We start from the raw sequence: 26422 nt of genomic DNA, 5'->3' as shown, positions 1-26422 counted from the left end.
ACTTGAAAATAAATAGGAAAGCTATCAAGGGAGGGGATGGGATATGGAGTTCTGGTGGTGGGAACTGTGTGGAGTTGTACCTCTCTTATCCTATGGTTTTGTCACTGTTTCCTTTTTATAAATTAAAAAAAATCCAAATAAAGATCAGCAAGTATAAAAAAAGACTTGAAAATAATAATACTATTATTATTATTATTATTATTATTATTATTATTATTACTACTACTACCACCACCCCCAGGGTTATTGCTGGGGCTCAGTACCCACACAGCAAATCCATAGTTCCTAGTGGCCAATATTCTCCCTTCCTCCCTCCCTCCCTTCATTCCTTTTGGGTATGACAGAGATAAATTGAGAAGGGAGAAGGAGATAGGGAGAGAAAAAGAGAGATACCTGGAGCCCTGCTTCACTGCTCACTGCTTCACTCTCCACCCCTGCAGGTAGAGAGGTGGGGCTCAAACCCAGTTTCTTGCACAAGGTAATGTATGTTCTACTGGGTGAACCACTCTTATAGCCCCCTCCCCCCACTCCCAGCTTGAAAGTCTTTTTGCGTAACTATTATGCTAGTTTCCCAACCCTCAGATTTGTTTTTAGAAAGGTAATTGTGTGGCCTATTTGGTGGTGTACCTGGTTAGGTACACATGTTACAATGCTCAAGGACCTGAGTTCAAGTTCCCAGTCCCCACCTTCAAGGGGAAAGCTTCACAAGTGATGAAATAGTGCTGCAGGTGTCTATCTCTCCCTCTCTAACCCCCTTCCCTCTCAGGTTACCTCTGCCATATAAACATGTGTTGGGTAGTATGCCACCTCCCCCTGGCTTCTGCTTAACCATATGCCTATATAGGGATTTACTGATCCAACGCTTTGGTCTATTTACATAAATCACTTTTACATAGAGCACTCCAGGGCATTGGTGGTTCAGTGATAGGATTCTCGCCTGTTCCGCCCCCTCCTTGTCACACTCTGATTTTCACCAGTCACTTTTCTCTCCACCCTCTCTATATCACATCCTGTTTCCACAATACTTGGAGAGTATAAAAACAGCTGCTCTTCTGATTAAAGACACCTGGAAATTGCTTTCCGGCTCCGAGAGTTCCAGAGTGTATCTCCTGTGGAAGTTAGTGCGGCACGAGTTCCTGATCTCTCTCCCACACAGCAGCCTAGATCGGCTCCAGTTGAGTTCTCTCCAAGCCAGAGAGCACTAGCTCGGGAAGAAGTACCCTCAGGCTATCCCGGCATCCATGAATAAAGTTTTTTTAAAAAAGAAAAAAAACATTAAAAAATAACTAAGTGACTTGACTGTGGGATGTTTTAAAGTTCGCAAGATTGGTTAAGTTGGCCTGGGTTGAAATCACTGTCTTGTGCAGTTATTTATTGATTTACTATGTACTAATTGATATCATAAGTATTATGAATGGACCTTTTGGGCTGATGTCAGAATTGTATTTGAGGAAATGGACAGATGACACTTCTGACATTTCTCTGTGTATCTGATGTCCTAGTTACTTGAAAGGACTTTGAGATTCATTCTGGGTCTTTGGTCTCTGAGAGTCACCCTATTTGGGAGGTTACAGTTTTGAGCTGTTTCCCACTGGGTTAAGTATTAAACTTTGACTCTTAGATCAAAGCCCATCTGGGAGTAATTCTGTCTTGCATTTTGCTCTCATGATTTAGAACAACCTAGGTGTGGTGCCTGCCAGTGAGCTGTTACTTACCTGAAGTTTGATATCTAACTCGACCTTTTGAAAGGGAAAAACAGTTCATAGATCCTGGAGTGTGAAGACTCAGGGCAGTTAGGCCATGGCTCATCTGATAATAATTGTCTTGCATTTTGTTGGGGGTGATTTTGGAAACGTGGCTGGTGAAATGCAAGATTCTCTTAGAGCCTTGAACTTCACTTGATCCCATTTTGGGTGTCATCTTTTTGGCTCCATCTCAAGTTGAGAGCCACACATAATCATTCTCTCTAGAGTTGTTTGCTGGTCTGGTGCTGGGAAATTGTGCCAATGCAGTCACATCTGCCATGTTGTCCCCTCAGGCTACTGCTAGTTCCCGCGAGAGTTGTGCCTGTTCAGCCATGTTGTGCCCTCAGGGCATTGTCTATATCCCCGCGATATTTGGAGTGCTCTGATTACTCCTCCCCCCTCCCATTCTCAGGAGAGTTATTATCCTATCCTGGAGTGCTATGGTTACTCCTCCCCCTCCCCATTCTCGTGAAAGCTGCTCCTATAAAAGCCCTTCTTCTTCCACACCTCGTTCTCTTGCCAGCGCTTCACTCCAGTGTGCAGATGCAGGAAAGGTTACTGCGTGAGGCGGCCATTTTCGCTACCGCCACATGGCCCAACCTGCCTCTCTAGCACCCAACTCTGAGGTGCCAGCGCAAATAAAGATTTGTGTTTCCTCTTCTCCGCGGCCCACGCACAACAACAGTCTGGGAAGCAGTGCTCTCCAGAAACAAACAATGGAGGGCCCGGCAGTGGCATACCCAGTTGAGCACACTCTACCCTGGGCAAGCAACAGGGTTCGAGCCCCACTCCCCACCTGTAGAAGAAAAGCTTCACACGTGGTGAAGCAGGTCTGCAGATGTCTATTTTTCTTTCCCTCTCCCTTTCTTTTTTTTTTTTTTTCCTCCTCCAGGGTTATTGCTGGGCTCGGTGCCTGCACCATGAATCCACCGCTCCTGGAGGCCATTTTTTTTCCCCCTTTTGTTGCCCTTGTTGTAGCTTCGTTGTGGTTATTATTATTGCCCTTGTTGACGCAGTTTGTTGTTGGGTAGGACAGAGAGCAATGGAGAGAGGAGGGGAAGACAGAGAAGGGGAGAGAAAGACAGACACCTGCAGACCTGCTTCACCGCCTGTGAAGCGACTCCCCTGCAGGTGGGGAGCCGGGGGCTCGAACCAGGATCCTTACGCCGGTTCCTGTGCTTTGCGCCACATGCGCTTAACCTGCTGTGCCACCGCCCGACCCCCTCCCTCTCCCTTTCTAACTCCCCCTTCCCTGGCAATTTCTCTCTGTCCTATCAAGTAAAGGGGGGGAGAGGAGAAAACAGCAGACCCCAGAAAACACTAATCCCAAGGGCCACATGTCAGGTTAGGTGGTCCTGAATAGCAGGTGGTTTTTGCTGCGTGTGTGTGTTGAAAGGGATGAGGGAAGTGAGGCTTTTCAAACACATTCATGAACGAGCCTGCACATGTGAGTGTGTTTGCATGGTACCTGTGTGTACTACAGAAAGGGAAGGTCACCAGCGGGGAAGCAATTACAGAAGCCTGACCTTCCACCTTCCGCATCCCACAATGACCCTGGGTCCATACTCCCAGAGGGATAAGGAATAGGGAAGCTATCAGGGGAGGGGAGGGGGTGGGATACAGAGTTCTGGTGGGGGGAGTTGTGTGAAGTTGTACCCCTCTTATCCTGTGGTTTAGTCAATGTTTCCCTTTTTTTTTTTTTAAGATTTTATTTATTTATTATGAGAAAGATAGGAGAAGAGAGAAAGAACCAGACATCACTCTGGCACATGTGCTGCCGGGGCTCGAACTCGGGACCTCATGCTTGAGAGTCCAAAGCCTCATCACTGCACCACCTCCCGGACCACAATGTTTCCTTTTTATAAATAAAAAATTAAATAAAAAAAGAAGGAAAGAAAGAAAGGGAAGGTCACGTGATAGCAGGTGTGCTAACTGGTCTCCGTGCAGTAAGGAGAAGCAGCTTTATTTAATACGGTTAAACTCGAAGGTTAACCCCAGGAGGATAATGACCGACAAGTGGCTGTGACTCCAGTCTGCTGAGTCTCACTTCACTCTTGGGATTTTCCCGGCTGCTTGTCGGGCTACCTTGGGACACATTGCTTTTGTCTTTTTCTTTTCTGATTTTTTTTTTTAAATTTTAAGAATCATCTTTATTTACTGAATAGACAACAGCCAGAAATTGAAAGAGAAAGAGGTGATAGAAGAGAGAGATGAGGCTGGGCAGTGGTGCACTGGGCTAAGTACACATAGTACGAAGCACAAGGACCCGGACAGGAATTCCAGTTCGAGCCCCTGGCTCCTCACCTGCAGGGGGGAGGGGTCACTTCATAAACAGTGAAGCAGGTCTGCAGGTGTCTATCTTTCTCTCTCCCTCTCTATCTTCCCCTTCCCTTTCAGTTTCTCTCTGTCCTATCCAAAAAAAAAAAAGGGAAAAAATGGCCACCAGGAATAGTGGATTCATAGTGCAGGCACCAAGCCCCAGCAGTAGCCCTGAAGGAAAATGAAAAAAAAGAGAGAGAGGGAGAAGACACCTGCAACACTGCTTCCCCACTCCCAAGCTCCCAAGGCTTGCCTCCTGCAGGTGGGGACTGGGGGCTTGAACCCAGCTCCTTGCACAATGTAACACCTGCTCAATCAGTGCACCACCACCCAGCCCCCTTTTCTAATTTTTTAAAAGTATTTATTTTATTCCCTTTTGTTGTCTTTATTTTATTTTTGTAGTTATTGATGTTGTCATTGTTGGATAGGACAAAGAGAAATGACGAGAGATGGGGAAGACAGAGGGAGGAGAGAAAGATAGACACCTGCAGACCTGCTTCACTGCCTGTGAAGTGACTCCCCTGCAGGTGGGGAGCCGGGGGCTTGAACTGGGATCCTTAACGTCGGTCCTTGTGCTTCACGCCACCTGCACTTAACCTGCTGCGGTATCGCCCAACTCCCCCTTTTCTGAAGTAAAATTACACCACATGAAAGACAGCCCTGCTACCATTTTTAACTGTACAATGCAGTGTCCATGACATTCACATGGTTGTCAAATCATCACTTCTTGAATATTTCTTCTCAAACCTGTTTTAAAATGAGAGGTACAAATTGTGAGTCTGGAATTTCAGGGTTTGAAGCAGAACTCTAAACCTAGTATGGCCATTCCTTGCTTTTCTTTTCTTTTTTTTTTTTTTTTTGTGGTAAAGCACACATAATGTGACATTTACATCCTCAACCATTTTAAGTTTACGATTCAGCAATGTTAGGTACATTTACATTGGTGTGAGGCAGCTCTCCAGGACATTCTTAACTTGCAGATATAAAGCCATAAATCTATTACACATAGCCCCCTTCCCATGAGCCCTTAGTATCCATTTCACTTTCTGTTACTATACATCGGAGGGCTTCAGATACCCTATAAGAAAGTATGCTATCACTATTTGTGGCGCTCTGATTTCACTTACTACCGTGTTTGCATTGTGCTTATGTTGGGCACCAGTCTGTCTTTCCTTCTTAGAGCTACTATTCTATGCCCTGTGTGTGCCACATTTAGTGTTCTGTCCTTTGTCAGTAGACATCTGGTTTGCTTCCACTTTCTGGATGTTCTGGATAATGCAGCTATGAAAACAAATATATGCACATATATTTCCGCTTTATTTACTTATTTGTGTGAGGGGCGGGGGGAGACACTGTACCAGGGGTTAAGATTACTGGCTCATTTGTTGCTGCTATTTTTAGCTTTCTGGCTCTACTAACAGTGCAGGAGTGTCCCGGTTGTTTCATGCTCTCAGCAACGCTTCTTTCTTGTCCCTTTTCTCCTTCCTTTCCTCCTTTCTTCCCTTCCTTTCTCTCTCTCTCTCTTTAGTATTAATCACTCTAATGGGTATGAGTTAACATCTCATTGTGGTTTTGATTTGCCTTTATTTAACAGTTCTGTTGATGTGTAATTTACAAATTCATTCACTGTGCAGTAAGTTTACATAGTTTTGCAACTACTATCAAGATGTCTACTAGCCACAGGAAGTCCCTCGTACCCACATGTAGTCAACCCCTGCTCACAGCAAAGTAGTCACTGTCATACTTCCTGTTTCTGTTGTTCTTTGCCTTTTTCTTGAAACGTCACATAAGCAGAATCAGACTATGTATCTTCTGTGTCTGACTTCTTTCTTTTAGAAGAATAGTTTTAAGATCCCTGTTGCAGCATACACCAATAGCTCCGTTGTTGTCTGCTGCTGCTCAGAGTATCCCATTGTGTGAGTGAGCCACACTCTGTTTCTGCCTTCACCAGTTGACAACCCATTGGGTTCACTGCCATTATTATTATTGTGAATAATCACTATTGTGAGCATTCACATCATTGTGTGGACATAGTTTTTTATTTCTCTTGGGTGGATACCTAGGAGTAGAATTTCTGATGTAGAAAAAGCGTATATTTAACTTATTAAGAAAATGCCAAACGTCTTTACATACCTCTAACACCTTTTCAGAATTGGTTTGCATTATGCACTTACATAAAAGGGAGTGTTAATGAAATTTCTTTTGAGATTTATCAGAAATACTCCCTTTTGTGTAAATACATAATGAAAACTGCTTCTGAAAGGGTGTTAGTTATGTAAAGAAAATACAGAACTGGTAAAATATAGAAATCGATTTGTCCTAACATCTCTCTCTTTTTTTAAATATTTATTTGTTTATTTATTTATTCCCTTTTGTTGCCCTTGTTGTTTTTTATTGTTGTAGTTGTTGTTGATCTCGTTGTTGTTGGATAGGACAGAGAGAAATGGAGAGAGGAGGGGAAGACAAAGAAGGGGAAGACAAAGAAGACAAAGAGGGGAAGACAAAGAAGACAAAGAAGGGGAAGACAAAGAAGGGCTACCGCCCGACTCCCCTAACATATCTCTTCTAGACTATAACATAGTTTATTTTTTTTCTTATTTCTTCAGTGGCTTCCCATCATAGTCATGAACCAGAAGTCCGCACAGTGCTGTGCAGTGTCCCATAAAATCTAAAGCTGTCTGACTTTCTTTCCTCCCACTTTCATGATGCTCTCTCTACTCTTTCCTTACACTAGTTTGGTTGTTCCTTAGAAATACCAACTGTGGGTCGGGTGGTGGCGCACCTGGTTGAACACACATGTTACAGTGTGCAAGGACCCAGGTTTGAGCCCCCGTTCCCCACCTGCAGGGGGGGAAGCTTCACAAGTGTCTCTCTGTCTCTCTTCCTCTCTATCACCCCCTTCCCTCTCAATTTCTGGCTGTCTCTATGCAATAAATAAATAAAGGTAATAACATTTTTTTTTAAGGACGGAGAGAGATGGAGAGGGGCAGAGAAAGATAGACACCTGCAGACCTGCTTCACCACCTGTGAAGCGACTCCCCTGCAGGTGGGGAGCCAGGGACTCAAACCTGGATCCTCACGCAGGTCCTTGCGCTTCGCGTCACATGCATTTAACCCGCTGCACTATTGCCTGACCCCATAAAAACAGTTTTTTAAAAAAAGAAATACCAATTATATTTCCATTCAGGACCTTTGCATCTGCTTCATTTGCTGAAGTGCTCCTCATCTTGAAGTTCTTGTGGCTCGTTCCTTTAGATCGTGATCCCTTTCTTCTCTGTCTGTCTGTCTCTCTCCCCCTCTCTCTCCATGTTAACTTCTCATAGAGACTTCCTTTAACTCTCTTACCTAACCTGGAACCATAGGTCCTCTGACTTTGGTTTAGTTTCTCTAAGTTACCAGCCATTCATATGATACTGTATTATACACTTTGTGACTGTTTATAATCTGTATCACACTACATTGTAAGCCCTTTAAATATACACACTCTTTCATTGTTTCCTACTATCTTCCCAGGGTGTAGAATGGACCTGGAAAATAGCAGCCCTTAAATAAATATTTACACAATGAGTAAATGCATGGATGTGTGTTCCTGGCATAAAGGACAGAAAGCTTCATGAAGCACTCAGGAGTTTACAAGACATGTTATCAGTCTGTCAAGGTGAAGCAGGATACCTCCCCCCCCCCACCCAGTATGTTATTGGGCTAGAATTAATGATGTCAGAGTTTTGGATTGGAACACTTGTTCTTCCAGTTCATTATGATTTTTGTTTTTAAACAATTTTTGAAAAGTAATCATTCTTGATATGGAGAAATAAGCTTTTTGTTGAGCCTCTCCCACCCAGCCAAACCTAGGATGTTCTGCAGTGTGCTTTCATACAAACACTGAGGCTCACAATTAGATTCCACATGGTGTGGGCTGTTTTTAATAGATTGTTTATTAGTAATCTGTTGGAATTGCAAATCATCGAAATGTTCTTAGCATGCTTACAAATCTGTACACTGTTCACTTTTCACTGATGTCTAACACCTAAATTAACCCTTTTTCTTTATTTCTGAACCTCCAACTGCATACATATTTCTGTCAAATCAATCTTCTTGAGTTACTGCTTTGGTTATATTATTTTCTACTTAAAAAACCTGCAAAACTCCACTGTCTATAGAATTAAGGAGGCACTCCTTGTACTGGAATTCAAGGCTCTGTGTAACTGGGACCCGCCTTCCTTTTTGAATCTTATCTCCCTTCTGCTGCTCAGTTCTTGTAGTACAAAGTTCCTGCTTTTACCAGACCTACCTCCTCCTACCTTTAAAACTTGATACCCCTTCCCATCCTGGGAGCTGGCTCATGGTGTCAGAACCCAACTGCCCCCTTTCCTGAATGCCCATTTTTACCTTTTACACTTTCCAGTTATGTATTCAGGACCTAAGTTTAAATTCTGCTCCATCCATGAAAACTTCCGTGAACACTAGAAATAGCTAACTCTTAAGAATCTCTTCTTGGGTGAGATTAGGTAGCGTGGGTAACAAACAAACAAACAAAGAAAAAACTTCTTTCCTTCACATACACCAAAAAAATTTACTTTTAGCTCTTGACTTGGCAGTCATTTGCCATTCAGTTAAATACCATCTCTTTCATTAAGAAATCCAGGAGTATGTGGCAGACCTGGGTTTCCAACAGTTGTAAGCACTTCCTTATCCTCAGCCCTGTCCACTTCTTAAGGGTTGGGGTTATATGTGCTTAGCGTCTTGCACATTCCAGGCATTTGTGGGACTAAACTATATTGATTAGCAGAGCTGTTAGAGTATTGAGCACAGTTATGAATTAGGTTAATTTTGGCCTGTTTCTTACAGTCCCTGTCTTCAAGGTCACTTTATATAAGACCATGTTTGTTTATTTGCTATGACTTTGCTGATCTAACTGCAGATTTGGAAAGCAATCAAAGAAGGTTTACTCAGATTGTAAAAATCTGTAATTTTTATGAGCTTTTGGAGATAAGTTCTTGCTTTACTACTTGAAATAATCCTAGAGGTCAAGGCTAGGTCAAGTAAGGCATCTTCTCTCTGGTCAAGTGAGCTTTTTTCCCTTTGTTTTATTTTTCTCTTTTTGAGTAACCTTAATGGATCTACTTCAGGGTAAAATTAGATATGTGATCCCAGGCATGAATTTAAGGCATAGTTTGTTAAATTGTTAAAAGCTTCCTTGGCTTGCTTGCTTGGCTTGCTTTTCTTTCTTTCTTTTTTTTTTTTTTTTTGTCTCCAGGGTTGTTGCTGGGGCTCAGTGCCTGCACCATGAATCCACTGCTCCTGGAGGGCCTCCCCCCCCTTTGTTGCCCTTGTGTGGTTGTTGTTGTTGATGTTCATTGTTGGATAGGACAGAGAGAAATGGAGAGAGGAGGGGAAGACAGAGAGGGGGAGAGAAAGACAGACACCTGCAGACCTGCTTCACCACCTGTGAAGCGACTCCCCCGCAGGTGGGGAGTGGGGGGGGGGCTCGAACCAGGATCCTTACGCTGGTCCTTGCGCTTTGCGCCATGTGCTCTGAACCCGCTGCGCTACCCCTGAGTCCCCTCCCTCCCTCCCTTCCTTCCTTCCTCCCTCCCTCCTTCCCTCCCTCCCCCCCTTTCTTTTTTTTCTTTCTTTATTTCTCTCTTTCTTTTTCAGTAGAATTATTTTTGGAATTTAAGTGACTTTTTTTCTTTAGTCATTCCTTCCATGCTGTCACCACCTCATGTTTAATTCTGTGTAAATTCAGCTGGGTTTTTTTCACTCATTTCCTATGTCCAGTGTAGGAAAAACACTCTTGGAGGCTGGGAAGTGGCGCATGTGGTTAAGAACACACAGTACTAAACAAGGGCAACAAAAGGGAATAAATAAATAAATTTTTTTAAAAAGAAGAACACATAGTACTGTACACAAGGACCTGGCTTCACGCCTCTGCTCCCCACGTGCAGTGGGAATGCTTCATGAGTAGTGAACACAGGTCTGCAGGTATCTGCCTTTCTCTCTCCCTCTCTCCCTCTCCCCTCTCCCCTCTCAATTTCTCTGTTCTATTGAATAAAATAGAAAAAAAGGGAAAAAAGGCCTCCAGGAGCAGTGGATTCATGGTGCAGGCACCAAGCCCCAGCAGTAACCCTGGAGGCAAAAAAAAGAGGGTGCTATGATGTATTATTATAAACTATAAATGTGGAAAATCAGAATTTACAACATTATTTTGACACAAAATTCCATGTTGAAAATTAAGTTTAAGTCTAGTCTTTCTTAGTTATCCTCCCAGAAACCTGTCAGATGCCAACATAAGCCCTATTTGGAAGAAGGTACTTAAGTAACCTCCACAGATAAAGTTCCCAGGAACTTAAACTCAAAAAACGGGGGAAAAAACTGTTGATATGAGTGCGGATTAACAGGGACAGTAAAGACCCACAAATAGTATGAATCATCTAATGCAGACTTGTGCTAAAAGTATAAAAGAGAAATATAAAGTATTATGAAGAAGCAAAAAACTATAAAAATTAGCAAAATTTGAAGAAAGTCAAATGAAACTTCTAGGAATATGAAAAAAATCCAGAAATCTCAGTAGGATAAGGTAAAATTTAGATATAGATAAGAAATTAGTGAACAGGAAGATATAAAATCCAAACAATTTATTCATAACATAGCTCATGGAGACAAAAGGTAGAAATTTGGTGAACACTGAAAGTTTGTAGAATAGTACTTGCTTTAGGAGCACGTGTGCTGACATTGAAATGACACAGTGAATTGCACAAGAATGACATGCAGATTCATGAAGGGTTCCTTTATTTTTTAAAAATAATAATAACATGTAAGTAACTGAAATTCCAGACGAAAAAATGAAAATTATATTAGGGGAAAGGCAATAATAGTAAAGTAATGAGTGAGAAAGTCCTGAGTTTTTGTAAGATTTTAACCAGTTCTAATTAAAGATTTCTTTTATATTATAGTCTGAACAATTACCTTGAGATCTGTCCTCTTAAGAATTTTTTTCCCCTCTTAACACATTTTAAGTGCATTTTTGACTATAGGTGCATGCTGACTTCTAAACTTACTCATCTTGCTTAATGGAAACTTTATGACTTTTGATTAATAACTGTTCACTTTGTTTTTCCATATAGATTTTAAAAGAGAATCCATACTTACACACATCATAAGAAAGCTATACAGCAATAGAAAGAGAAAGAACATATCAAAAATAGAGACATTGTGATACACATCACTTCTGGGTATTTATCCGGGAAATGCAGAAAATAAGATTTGAAGAGTTATGTTACTTTCTACTTTTATTACAGTATTATTTACAATAATCAAGGTTTAAAAACAACTTACATGTTGTCAACAGCCAAATGGATAATAAGATGATACACACATGCGTGCGCGCACGCGCACACACACACATGCACACATACATGCACACACTATAGCATTACTCAGTTATTAACAAAAAAAAAGTTTAAATCCTGTCATTTACAACAACATGGACAGACCTAATGGGCATAATACTTAGTAGTAAGTCACAATTATATGATTTTACATTTATATGTGCTATAAAGAGACAATAAATAAATGGATTAGTGAAATAGAACATAAATGGTGACTGGGAGGTGACTCATGCAGTTGAGTTCACGTTTTACAATGCTCATGGGCCCGGGCTGGAGAACTCTGCCGCCACAGGAGGGAGCGCCATGCAGACGGGAAGCTCCACGAGTGACGTTGTAGTGTGTGCCGCCCTCCTTCCTCTCTCCCTCTCTTATATTTCACCTTCCATCCAAAAAAGATAGATGAAAAAGAGCCCACCAGGAGCAGTTGAGTCATGTAGGCATGAAGCCCCAGCAAAGAAACCCTGGAGGCAATACATAAGCAAATAAAACAAACTTTCAGACTTAAGACCAAGAGGACAGAAATGGATAAATCAGATAAAAGGGTTCAGTTGTATGATAAAAGGTAGAAATGAATTTTTAGTGATGAAATTTACATAGTGTGTGCACATGCTGGTTTTTAATGGTATACACTTGAAGCTCATCTAATGTTATAATGCAGTGTCACTCTTTTATCAAGAGAGAAAAGAGATTTACAACAGTTTTTCAACAGAATCAACAATTTTTCAGAAGATTACCCTTTCAAGAGCAACATTAGAAACAGAAAACAATAGAAAAGCATCTTCAAAGAACTGAGAAGAAAATAGCTATAATCCTAAAACTGTACCCATTGAAAACACCTTTTAGGAAAAAAGTAATAAAGACAAAAGTATTTGCAGATAAATAGAACTTTTGTTAAAGGCATAAAGTGTATAGACCTTGTACTTAATGGAGAAGGGGAAAATGATCCTAGGAAAGCAATCTGAAATGTGAAAAAAGAATGATGATCAAAAGAAAATAGTAAATGTAAGTAAACAAATATGTGTACAATAATAATAACTAGGAGGGTTATCTATTGAGTACAGTTTTCTTTAAAAGAACTAAACTTGTAGGGAATAATGTGTAAGTTGGAAACTGGTGAATAGAGTTAAGTATTTGTATTGGGAAGGGAGTAAAATATTAGTTTTTTAAGTAAACATGTAGTAAAATTACAGGGCGACTTATTCTAAAAAGGTTAAAAATAGTCATTATCATAGGATATATGTACTTTCAAGTATAAAGAGGGGATAAAATAGACAATAATAAATCTCAAAGAAGCCAGGATCAAAGAAAACAAAAGAGTATTATCCATTAGGAGGATTATAAAAAACTGTATAGTGAATGAAGTGAAAAGATTATTTGTGTTTTTCTTGATTTTTACATTCAGCTATTAGAAGAAAATTCTTTATAGCCATACTGCTAATCTGCCTTTGACCTCTGATGTTTGGTTTGATGATGTGGTTGAAAAGCAGGTGATGTACTAACCTGGCAGGGGAAGTGCCATGATTAAGAAAAGCAGACAATTTTGCCCAAATTTAAGGCAATGATTTGTTTTCTCCAAAATTACTTATCCTAAAATAACAAAAAGGAGGGAGAATTCTTATTTTCAGATTCCTTTAAAACCTTGTATCACAGAAAATGCTCATAACTTAAAAAAAATTATAATTTGCTTTATTTTGAAAGTACTTGTTGGTGAAGGCAAATTTTATGTGAAAGATCTTACTAACTTTATTTATTTAAATGTCACTTGATGGGATTGTTCAAAAAGAAGTCAAGGTGAACAAATCAATATAAATTTGAGTGCTCACTATGACCTAACAATGGCCAATATAAAATTTTGCATTATTAAAAACATTTTCTAGAACCCTTTTACAAATGAGCAATGCAATTCTTTTTTTTTTTTTTTTTTTTTTGCCTCCAGGGTTAGACTGGGGCTCAGTGCCTGCACTTTGAATCCACTGCTCCTGGAGGCCATTTTTCCCATTTTGTTGCCCTTGTTGTTGAGCTTGTTGTAGTTGTCATTGTTATTGTTGTGATGGTTCGGACAGAGAGAAATCGAGAGAGGAAGGGAAGACCGAGAAGGGGAGAGAAAGACAGACACCTGCAGACCTGCTTCAGGTGACCCTCTACAGGTGTGGAGGCAGGGGCCCCACCATGTGCGCTTAACCCGCTGCGCTACCACCCAGCCCCCGCAATTCTTAAAATATTAACACATAGACTTTAGAAAAATTATAAATCATTATGACCACATTAGAATATCAAAGCCAAAATTTCTCTCAAGAATGCAAGATAAGGGAGTCGGGCGGTAGTGTAGCGGTTTCAAGCGCACGTGGGACAAAGCCCAAGGACCAGCGGAAGGGTCCCGGTTCGAGCTCCAGGTTCCCCACCTGCAGGGGAGTCGCTTCACAGGCGGTGAAGCAGGTCTGCAGGTGTCTGTCTTTCTCTCCCCCTCTGTCTTCCCCTCCTCTCTCCATTTCTCTCTGTCCTATCCAACAATGATGACATCAATAACAACAACAATAAAACAAGGGAATAAATAAATATTTCTTTAAAAAAAACAAAAAAATTATGATATGATATATAAAGGGATGAAATACTGAAAAATACTACAGTATAGGTAAACCTTGAAAATATTACACTATTCAAAGAAAACTGACTTGAAAGACCATTTATTGTTTGATTCCATTTTTTTCTTTTTAAATATCGAGGTGCTAAATGGACTTTAGTAGACTAGCTGGGTGTAGGCAGCAAGGAGGTGCTGGATATATTTGAGTCAGCAGTATTTGCTGGCATGAAGTATAAGCTAAAGACAGAAACCAGTTTGGATATAGATAGGAGAACTATGAATCAAATTCAAGAATGAAATTTTATGATAGTATTGCTGATCTCTACGTGTTAAACCTAAAAGAGCAAATCAGTGAAGGGTTCATCTGAATTGGGTTTTAAATGGAAAAAAAGATGTCTGAACAAAGAACTTAAAGAAGGAGCACTAACAGGTTATTTGACTGGCGGGAGTGATGATGACCAGATGATATGCTCAGGCATACACCGACCAGAACGCGTGAAGGCGTCAGTACTGCTCATATGGTTTCAGTGCAGCAGGCTGACTGCGTCTGCTAAAGCATCCTCGATGTTTAATTTCTGGGCCAAAAGAATCTAAAAGTACTTTTCAGTACCCTCAGACTTCAGGGAGCTTGTCAAGGGAAGAAAGAACTACTTACTACTTCTTTAAACTTGTTTCCCAGTTTCTGATGAAAAGGCCACACAGAGACTGTGCCCACAGTGCTGTGCCAGTGAGTTACAACCCAGCAGAACAAGTCTTGGATATGTGGCTTGAGGTGGTACATTGAACACATGGTCTTTTTTGTTTTTTAATATTTATGTATTTATTTATTTCCTTTGGTTGCCCTTGTTGTTTTATTGTTGTCGTCGTTGTTGGATAGGACAGAGAGAAATGGAGAGAGGAGGGGAAGACAGAGAAGGGGAGAGAAAGATAGACACCTGCAGACCTGCCTCGCCGCCTGTGAAGCGACTCCCCTGCAGGTGGGGAGCTGGGGGCTCGAACCAGGATCCTTATGGCAGTCCTTGTACTTTGCGCCACCTGCGCTTAACCCGCTGCGCTACCGCCTGACTTCCTGAGCACATGTTCAAACCTCACCCTCCTCTACCAAAGAAAAATGATTGAAAGATACAAAAGTTAATGTACACATAATTAGAATTAAAAAAAATGAAATTCCCTTTAAGCATTAAAAAAGTGTCCCCCAATGAGGAAGATAAACAAGATGCTACACGGTGAGCAAGGGCTGCCACAGAGCTGCCTGCCATCAGCCAGACACGGAAGACAGCATTTACCCAGCAACCCTCACTCCCCAAAAAGAGCATCTAAAGAAGTCTTTAAGAGGAATATAGCTGGTGGCCGTAGACACCTGACGCATAGAATAGCATCCATTAAGTGCTCTGAAAAATAGCCTGCTAGAGGTAGTAAAGATGAAAAACATAAATTACTGAGAATTAAAAGGAGATAGCTAAAGATTGATGATACCCTTTTTTAAAAGTGAAAATTTAGAGCTAAACCCAATTTTAAAATCTCAGAATTCAAGAGAGAATGAAAAAGAATGGAGGAGGGCCAGTAGTATCTGAGCAGAAATAGCTGAGAACTTTTCAGAACTGATGAAAGACATGAGCCTCTAGGGAGTAAAGGCTCCTCTGGCTATTGAAGCAATTTAGATTAAATGTGAACTCTTACGCAGAGTAGAAGTGGAACAGTTCTTAGTGAAATGGGGTTAAGGGTAATCCCTTTGCTCTCCTCTGTGGTTACTGCAGCACCACCTAAGGTCTTTTGATGTCCAGGGAGCTGCATGTGAAAACAGTTAACCAGAGCATAAGGGACTTCATTGTCCAGAGTCTCCTAGGTTCATAAAATTACTTAGTGCTAGAGTCGGGACAAGAACGCTGTTCTCCCAAACCATGTTCCTTCCTTCCGCTCTCCAATACTCTTCTCTGTTGTTGCACTTTTATTATAAAAGTATGGTATTTCAGTCATTGTTGTTGTGTAGTTCTTTTCTTTCCCTGAAATTAATTCTGCCCATTATTGCCCACATTCCTCACCACATTCTTTTTTTCATTAAATACTTATTTATTCCCTTTTGTTGCTCTTGTTTTATTGTTGTATTTGTTATTGTTGTTGCTATTGATGTCATCGTTGTTGGATAGGACAGAGAAATGGAGAGAGGTGGGGAAGACGGGGAGAGAAAAACACCTGCAGACCTTCTTCACCACTTGTGAAGCAACTCCCCTGCAGGTGGGGAGCTGGGGCTCGAACCAGCATCCTTACGCCAGTCCTTGTGCTTTGTGCCACCTACACTTAACCTGCTGCGCTGCTGCTGACTCCCTCCCCACCATATCTGTGTTCTGCTTCTGCTTATAAATCCTTAGAGTTTGTAGCTTTGAAAAACATTCCCCCTATTTTCTCATTATTATATTTTTAATATGGCATATAAATCAACTATTTCATCTTCTACCAAGCATTCTTTCTTTAAAAAAATATTTTACTTATTTATCACTGGAGAGAGACAGAGAAATTGAGAGTAGAGGGGGAGATAGAAAAAGAGACACCTGCAGCCCTGCTTTACCACTCATGAAGTTTCCCCCTGCAAGTGAGGGCTGGGGACCTGAACTTAGTTCCTTGTGCACTGTAATGTGTGTGCTTAACCAGGTGCACCACCACCCGGCCCCCTCTACCAAGCATTTTAACATCTGTCTGGACTGTTGGGTTGTCTTGCCTCTTTATTTATGTAGGCAAATGATTGGATTCTTTCCCACTCAAATACGTTGTTGCTCTGGATTTCATTTTGACTTCTGCTGTTCCTAGTGACTCTACTTGTGTATTTTGTTCAGCTTTTGCTTTATTTTTCTATAATCAAAAAGGTTGGGGAGTCGGCGGTAGCGCAGCGGATTAAGCGCACGTGGCGCAAAGCACAGGGGCTGGCGCAAGGATCCCGGTTCGAGCCCCGGCTCCCCACCTGCAGGAGAGTCGCTTCACAGGCGGTGAAGCAGGTCTGCAGGTGTCTGTCTTTCTCTCCCCCTCTCTGTCTTCCCCTCCTCTCTCCATTTCTCTCTGTCCTATCCAACAACGATGACATCAGCAACAATAATAGCTACAACAACAATGGAAACAACAAGGGCAACAAAAAGGAAATAAATATTTAAAAAAAAAAAGGTTAAGGCCTGTGTTTAAGTATTTGCCAAGAACATGAGGAAGTAGGGAAAATTAAAATGGACGCCAAGGCTAGGATGCCTGGGCAGTGACTCTACAGAGGAAGATATTTGGCCTGATTTGAGAGACTATCAGAGAATTGATGTTTTGGGACCGGAATGGTGGTGACATGAGGACTGTGCATCTGGTAGTGATTTTCGTCTTGGGAAGTCCAGTGTGCAGCAATCCGAGGGTTCTCTGGATACCGGGGGACTAATAGAAAAATCGCTGTGGTATTTAGCTACGCCATCATAGACTGAAATGTGGTGGCCCACTGCAAAGGGACACCGGCAGCAGGTAGATTTAGAAAGTCCTGGAGAGAAAAGATAGGGAAGAGGCCCTGGGGAGGATTCTCACAAGGCAAACTTTCTGCTAGAAATGTCCCAAAAGCCAGTTCTGCAGCTCACACTGCACTGTCATCTGCCTGTTTCATCTGTTCAGTGAATTGTTGGTATGCATCAAGGAACCCTCTGCATCAAAGGTGTTAGCAGTCCCCGTGGTCCTGTCGTTTCCCACATTGCTTGTGATCCCATAAACTCCCCTTCAACAAAAACCAGGCCTTGCTGGTTCTCCCTCCCTTCTGATGGCTGCCTACCTAGATTGCCTAGCAAACGGGACCGCAGGCTGCTTCCTTGTCAAGCATTTGGCATTCGGGAAAGGCCACAGGAGAGGAGGTGGAGGCATGCTCCAGGAAGGCCTGATCAGAGTAGAGTTGCTGGCTGGGTGAACTGGCTTGCTGATTCGCAGCAGGACTGGGATTCAATGACATGAGTGTGTTTTGTGATTCGTTGGCTTGTCTCTTCGTTTGTTTACCGCCAGAGTTGTCACTGGGGTTTGGTGCCTGCACTGTAACTCCACCGCTGCCAGCAGCCATTTTTTTCCTTTCCTTTGTTCTGATAGAAATAGAGGAGAGAGGTGGAGAGAAGAGAAAGAGACACCTGTTGCACTGCAGCGCTGCCCCACCACGTGTGAAGCTCCCCCCCCGCCCCCTGCAGGTGGGAACCAGAGGCTTGAACCTGTGTCTGCACATGGCAACGTGTGCACTCTACCCTGTGTGCCACCATCCAGATTCAGGTCTTTCCCGTTTTAGCTTGCAAGCTCCCTAGTCTGTGTGCTGCAGCTGCTGCGCTGTCATTGACTACACCTGACTGCCCAATGGCCTTGCAGTCAGAGTGCAGTCTTGTGGCTGCCTTCTAATGAACTGTGCTCTGGTACCTGCTCCTTCCACAAATGCTCTGTGGGATAAACTACCTTGCAGAGAAGATTCTTCATCCTGTGATAGTTGTTTCCTTAGAGACGGCAACAGCACTGCACATCAGCTGCCGGACCCATAGAGAAAGAGGAGGCATTTGCTACAGGACGTAAAGGTTTGACACTGGCCGCCAGCTATAGACCAATTTCTCTCCTTTCCGTGTGTTACAAACTCCTTGAGAGGCTGCTTCTGTCACGTATTTCTCATCTTACAGAGAAATTCCTATCACCCACCCAAGCTGGTTTCCGCCCAGGAAGATCTACCTGCGAACAATCCCTGGCCCTCTCAACTTACATTGAAAATGGATTCTAGAAGAATTTAAAGACGGGTGCTGTCTTTGTTGATCTCACAGCAGCCTATGACACGGTCTGGCACCGTGGTCTCCTAGTCAAGATCTCAAGATGCCTGCCTCCATGGGTGGCCAACACTATATCGTTTCTTCTCCAAAACAGAAGATTCCGGGTGCATCTGGGTGACAAGTCTAGCAGATGGAGACTTGTCTCAAGTGGCCTCCCCCAGGGCTCTGTTCTGGCTCCTACGCTATTTAATATTTACATCAATGACCTTCCAGAAACTTCTTCAAGGAAGTTCATCTACGCCAATGACATCTGCTGTGCAACTCAGGCATCCAAGTTCGACATCCTCGAGGAAACACTCACGAAAGACATGTCTCTGATATCTGATTACTGTAAAAAATGGCGACTGATCCCTAGCACTGCAAAAACGGTATCATCTGTTTTCCATCTACACCATGCCTCGGCCTCACGTGAGCTTAATGTGCAGCTTGGTGATACGAGAATCCGGCATGAAGCCCAGCCAGTCTATCTTGGCGTTACTCTCGATCGCACTCTGTCATTTCACGAACATCTCATAAAAACTGCAGCAAAGGTGGGCGCGAGGAATAACATCATTGCAAGACTGGCCAGCTCCTCATGGGGCGCGAGCGCTTCCACACTACAATCATCATCTCTGGCATTATGCTATTCCACTGCAGAATACTGTGCCCCAGTATGGTTCCGTAGCCCCCATGTCCACTTGGTCGATTCCAAATTATATTCCTCCATGAGGATAATTTCTGGAACCATCCATTCCACCCCGGTTCCATGACTGCCAGTTCTTAGCAACATCGCCCCGCCAGATATTCGTCGGGATGCGGCATCATCTAAGTTCATTTCCCACGTCTACGCTCGACCGGACCTGCCAATATACGCGGATATCTTCGCCCACCCTGTCCAACGCTTGACGTCTCGTCACCCAATCTGGTCCCCTACGCCTACACTGAACTTCTCTGTTCCAGACTCTTGGAAACAGAGTTGGCAGTCAGCTGAGTTAAAGAACAAACACCTCATCGCAGACCCCTGCGAGCGTCAACCCGGCTTTGACCTGGCACGTTATGACTGGGCCCTCCTCAATGGCTATCGAACAGGCCATGGCCGGTGCGCCGCTATGTTCCATCGCTGGGGAGCCAGAGATGACCCAAACTGCCCCTGCGGCTACAGACAGACTATGACCCACATAGTCAACGACTGCCACCTCTCCAGATTCAAAGGAGGTCTCGAAACTTTACATCAGGCTCAACCTGACGCTGTTGACTGGCTACGGAAGAAGGGCAAACGCTAGAAGAAGAAGAAGGTTTGACAGCTCTTCCTCCTTTTATCTGCTGCAGGAGTTGCTGGGCTGATGATGGCCGTTTTTATTTTTGGCAGAATGCTAGAGTCTCTGGAACATCCTGGCAGTTATTATGAAAATGGGAAGTCCACTGTACCTTTCTGGTTTTGGCTAGTTGCAAAAATCCATGAGGCAGCATAAGCATAAATAGGTTTTTTTTAGAGCAGAGTTCAGTCATAACTATGCACAGGTCAGAGAATGGCATTGCCTTGTGCATTTTATTGACCTCTCTGAGCAGTAACTTACTGAAGTCTTTTAGTTGTCATCTTTTCTCATCTTTCTAGAAATACTAGAGTTGACATCCATATCAAGTAATGGCAACTTCTGTCTAAGTTTTATAATCAAGGAGAGAAAAGGAACGATTCATCATGGGAAGGCTTTTAAAAGAAGACAGTACCATTCTATTGATTTTGGATATTCGTTTGGTAAAACCCTTGCCTGCTTTTTTTCAGCATTATAATATTAAACTGAGTAATACTGTGAATCACTTTGCCATTATTGCCTCACTTGACAATTCTGTCATTTTCCAAAGTGAGAGTGACATACTTGGTTTCCTCTGCTGTCTCTAGCTGCTGCCTCATGGTGAAAGTACAGTATCAGAATGTGTTTGTGGTCAACCTCTCCTTCCTGAGAAATATTTCATTAGAAGTCTTATACCACAAATGGCTGTGTTCAGCTGCTAGAATTGAGACATGTGTCTGCTGATGGGTCTTTTCCATCAGTGAATTGGTTGTGGTGGTGTTGTGTGTGTGTGTGTGTGTGTGTGTGTGTGTGTGTGTGTGTGTTAGGAGCAGAAGAGGAAAGAAAGGTAAGCTGGAGCACTGCTCAGATCTAGTTGAAGATGCTGCTGGGGATTAACCCTGAGGCCTCCTGGCCCTCGGCTTGCAGGTTCTATGCTCTTCATAGAAGCCCGAGCTATCTCCTCAACCCACAATGTATTGAGATTAGTAGTTGACTTTGAAAGCTGAAAATCTTTTCTATTAGTTAATTAATTGCCAATGAGCGATAAAAAAGAACATGGTTTCCCTAGAAGTCAGAGAAAAGTCACTGTAAATATGGAACATGATGTTTATGCTACATTTACAATACCATATTTAAAATTATAATACCATTTTCAAAACATTATGGCTTTCCATGAGATAGTTTTCCTGCCTTACCTTCTTTACTTTGGCAGATTAGTCTAGAACCTAGTGGAATAACATGAGATGGTTAATTCTGTCTATAGAAATAAATGCAGCCTAGCATATAATTCAAGGGGCATAAAATGCTCTGCATTTTCATAACTGTTGTCTAGAGCAGGAAGCACTCTGAGGGAATAATAGAGCCATGGAGATTAAAGGGACCTTAGGATCTAGCCTCCTTCCTATTTCATCAGCGTTGCAGTGTGCCAGCATTATGACCCAAGGAAATACCACATTATAAGGGAATAATCAGATAAACTGACTTTCTTATTACATCGTATAGTTTCAGTGGGGAGATGGTCCTTGAGTAGGATCATAGCCTGCTGGATTTTGGACGATAGTGTCCAAGAAAAGAGAAACAAATATCATTGTTACCCTCAAGCTGTCTAAGTCTGTGCTGGTTACCCAGCAGACGTGCTTGCTTCCTGGCCGCCACCACTGCCACTTGGTTTCTGCAGAAAGTTTATCTTCACTTGGCTAGTTCCCATTAGCTTGCCCTGCAGACTTTTCCTTGGGAGCAATGTTTTTTTCCTTTACATTCCTACCCTCCACTCCCCGAAGTGTGGTTCCAAGAGAACTCCTCATCTCAGTGTTAGCTCTTTGCCCATGTGAACTCTAGCTAACAACTGCTAACTTCATCGCAAGATCTTTCTTTTTTTAATAGTTTTTTTAAAATGTATATAAGACAAAGAAATGGGGGAGATACGTGGGCGGATAGAGAGAAAGATGCCTGTCGCTTCTGTAATGTGAGCTCCACTGGAGGAGTCACTGCCCGTCCTTGAGCTTCAGGTGTTTCATGTTCTTTTGTTATTCTGGTTTGTGGTTAATGTTTTGAAGTAATTAAGCTTAGTTGTGTTTTTTTATTAAGTAAACAGATTTATGTAGTTTTGGTTGTAAATAATGATTATCAAATCAAATTTGACCTGAAAATGCAATTTGTTAAGTTAAAGGCCATCGTTGCATGATTAACGATTATGAGGACTGGTTGGATTGTAAACTTCTTGTGGGCAGGGACAATTTTCAACTCTTATTTTTTCCTCTGGTTCCTTAACAGTACTAGGCATGAATAAACCAAATTTATAAACTTTCAAATTTGGAAGTTTATTTGTGCATTGATAAGATTTTTGTTTATTTAAGTGGAGTTTGTGATAATCAGAAGATCTTTATTGAAGATACTAAAATTTCAGGAGCCATTTCTTTAACGAGAGAAGTGAAAAAGAATATAATCTTGACTGCTCACTGGAGAAGGACATTCCAGGATGGGTACTTACAAGAAAACTTGAAAACTGGAATTTCAGAGCAATAAAAGAGCAACTAATTTGAAAGATGCAGAAGGGGGTTGGGCAGTGGTGCTGTTGAATATACCTGTTATCCAGCATAAGGACCAGGGTTCAGATGCCTGTCTCCCTCCTCCCCCCACCCCCCACCCCTGCAGGAGGAAAGATCAGTGAAGCTGTGTTACAGGTGTCTCTCTTTCTCTCTTCGTCTCTGTCTCCCCCATATTCTCTCTGCCTTACCAAATATTAAAAAATAAAACATTTGAAACAAGCAAGATGCGGAAGACCCGAATGGTTGTATGAAGCAGGCTGTAGTCTGGGTTTTGAATTTGCTTTGAAGAGTGGTGAAATCTCTTACACAGTATTAAAACTTTTGCACTAACAATAATGAACAGTCCCCAAAAGTATGATTGACAGACACCTGTGAAGGCAATGAAGACCTGCAGGACCATAGCCTAAACCTTTACAACTAAAAGGAGAAATAGTAAAAATAACTAGGGTATGTAAGAGTCTGCCTATCTGGGTAACTGTTTGCAGAAGAGGCCCAAGGAAAAGTCTCATCCTTGGGAGACTCCCAAAATCTCGATTGGCCTCTCAGAATTCAGAGTTGACTTTGTTTATTTATCTCTTTACTCACCCACAAGTTCTGAGTGAATACTACTTAAACAGCTACAATAGTATACTTTCATATCCTTGCTTAGAGAATTCTGCCCAGGAAGTATTTACCCCTGGATCTAGGTCAACTCAGAAAGCGGAAACAAGTAATTATACTGAGTGTTGGGCCTAAGCCCAGTGTGAACTTTTTTTTTTAAAGCAGCAGTGTGGCTAACCTGGTAATTTGCTTATTAAAGGTATGTACTTTGTTAGTCTAAGATGAATCTGAATGATTATTGGATTTAAGATTAGATATTAAAGTCCTCCTAATAAATTAAAGAGAGGATTTTGAAGGAAACCGTTCATAGTAATTATGATTTTTCCCCGACCAGCCTAGAAGTGGTAAAGAGCAGAAACTACAGCCAAACGTCTTGGTTTCAGAGAGGCACTTAAAATGGAAGACCTAGTGACATGACTAGGGAGAGCAGAATCACCCCCAAACTGATTGCTTTCACCCTCCTATAGATTGAACAGCTCTGCAACAACCATGACCTAACATCATGCTGCTTGTTTATCTTAATTCATAGACTAATCACTCGAAATTTTTCTGGAAGGGCAGCAAATACCATAATGATGACACAGGAGCTTCAGGTCAAAACCTGCTTTTTGCCATGATTTGGCTGTGATTGCAGGTATATTACTTTGTTTCTTGCCTCAGTTTCTCTGTTTGTAAAGATCATTAGGAGGACCTACCCCATTAGACTGAGGTTTAATGAGTGGATCTGTGGGTAGTATTCAAACTGAGTCTGGTACATATCAAATACTCAGCATATTTGGTTATTAAGGACACTCTCCGTGCTATTGATTCCTAGTCACAGATGGAAAAAAGTAGCTCTGTTAAGAGAGTTAGATAGAAACCATTGTCTGCAATAACGAAAAACAACTAAACTAAACAAAACTAAAACCCCTTGTTCAGGTTACAGACTTTATATATATACCTACCAAATATAACAACTAATGCCATGCCATTCTCAGAGACTGGTCTCACCAAAGCTGAATATAACAGAGTGATTACCCCTTATGCATTGTACACCTCTCTATCATTAATACTTACTATATTGTATCATCATTATTTTTTCAGAAAGATTTCTTCTTTGTAAGACTTACATTTATTTACTTATTTATTTATTTTCCTTTTTGTTGCTTGTTTTTTTATTATTGTTGTAGCTGTTGTTATTATTGATGATGTCGTTGTTGGATAGAACAGAGAGAAATGGAGAGAGGAGGGGATGACAGGGGGAGAGAAAGACACCAGTAGACCTGCTTCACTGCCTACGAAGTGACTCCCCTGTAGGTGGGGAGCCGGGGGCTTGAACCGGGATCCTTAGTCGGTCCATGCGCTTAACCCACTGCGCTACTGCCCAACTCCCCAAGACTTACATTTTTATCTTTACAGTCTTTACCCTGGCAGCTAGTACAATACTTACTAATTTGTAGAAATCAAATATTTGATAAAAGAAAACTGCATACATAAATTAATCTTGGAAGATATTAAAAAGTATGAGTTATTCATCATCTGTACTTAGTTTATAAATCCCTAAGAGAAATTCTGTAATAATCTTAATTTCAAGTTAGTCTGCATTCCAGAGCATCCACCAGAATAAACTAGTCTGGTCATAAGAGAACTCAAGTGAAATGATTCCAACAAGTTAAAATTTTACTTTATAATAGAAATTGTGTCTAACCAGTAACCAGAAATTCTGTACCTTTTGTCTAAGCTACCCTCTTAGTTGATATTTCTCCAATTATACCCTCCTCCACCTAGAAGCAATCATTTTATATCGACCACAATAGGCAAATGAACAGTAACTCTTTAAATCACACATTTAAACATTTTCAAATTTGATATCTCACCTGGTTTTCATTTTCCTGTTTCCTAAGTGCTTTTAAGATACAGCTTACCTGTATTTATCAATGGCACTTCAAACTCAGCAGTTTCAAAACTGAAATCCTATTCACTCTAATCTTCCTGCTTATTCTGCCTACCACACAATCCAGTGTCACATCCTCTTCCTGCTTAAAAAAAAAAAAAAAAAAAAAAAAACCTAGAAAAACAAACCAGAAATCTTGTCAAAACAAAACCAATGTGTGTGTTTTGATGGCACTGACTTAGATAAAATCTTCATACTGCTGTATATGGTACAGCCAAAAAGAATGGTCCAAAGTGTGAAATACACATTAATGATACAATTATAGAAATTTCATTGTGTGGAAAACTGGGAAATGTTGCGCATGTATAGACTATTGTATTTTACTGTTGACTGCAAACCATTAATCCCCTAATAAAGAAATTAAAAATAAAAAAAGAAATTTACAAAGGGGGTATGGATCAACTTGCTAACACCCATGTTCAGCAGAGAAAGCAATTACAAAAGACAGAACTCCCACCTTCTGCACCCCCAAAATAATTTTGATCCATACTTCCAGTTGGGAAGAAAGGTAGGAGAAGAATGACCAGAGGGCTCTGAACTCCAACTGCACCAGGCTGTGGAGAGAGAGGAGGAAAGAGGGAGGGACATTTAGATGTAATAATAGGTATATGTATGACTTGGAAATGAAGAGAAGATAGGACCTGTAAAAAAAGGACAAATATACACAAATATAGACAGATAGCTGTAGAAATAATAGTTAACCCACACCGGCACCCTTGGGAGAACTGCTGCAGCTTACATTGAAGGGATTAGGGACCCTGAAATCTGTGGTGGGAACAGTGCAAATCTCAGAAAAACACACACCCCGATGCTGGGACCTTTGTTGTGCAGCACAGACACAAAGCACCTAGTAGGGTTCTCAGCTCCTGAAATGCAGATGAGTTATCTGAGTGGCAGGATCCAGATTCATGTGTGCTGAAACCACAGAACAAACGCTACCCTCCCATCCCTGGAGCAGAGTGTTCTATTTAGTTGTTCTTCACAGCTGTTGGACCTGTGGCTTGTGAGAGAGGACCCAGCTTCCCAGCTTGTTAATTTTACTGTCTTGTTGGCTGGAAGTATTGATTTCTCCCTCCACTCCTTTCCACTCCCCACTCCCCATGGGTCCCACTGTGCTTAGCAGAAATTAGTGGTTCTGTGCTCACCTCGGCAGCAAGGATACTAGAAATTAATTGGTTCTTTTGCCCTTATCGCTCTTGCATCTATTCCCCCAAGGCATGCTGGTAATTATTAA

General features: G+C 41.8%; 1 protein-coding gene and 1 long non-coding RNA gene across 10 annotated transcripts in view; one reads left to right on the top strand and one right to left on the bottom strand.

Annotated features, from left to right (window-relative positions):
- DTNB (dystrobrevin beta) overlaps positions 1-26422 on the top strand; it is a 281464-nt gene that overhangs the window by 155112 nt on the left and 99930 nt on the right. The window lies entirely within an intron of this gene.
- LOC132537437 (uncharacterized) lies at positions 3139-26400 on the bottom strand. The gene is made up of 3 exons (XR_009548871.1): positions 25112-26400; positions 5192-5345; positions 3139-4811 (listed from the first exon to the last, which is right to left on the bottom strand). It is a non-coding gene; the product is annotated as an uncharacterized LOC132537437 (long non-coding RNA).

The sequence above is a fragment of the Erinaceus europaeus genome, chromosome 3, assembly GCF_950295315.1.
Source record: "Erinaceus europaeus chromosome 3, mEriEur2.1, whole genome shotgun sequence".
NCBI lineage: Eukaryota > Metazoa > Chordata > Mammalia > Eulipotyphla > Erinaceidae > Erinaceus > Erinaceus europaeus.
The sequence above is the reverse complement of the archived record's forward strand: the minus strand, read 5'-3'. Positions and strand labels throughout refer to the sequence as shown.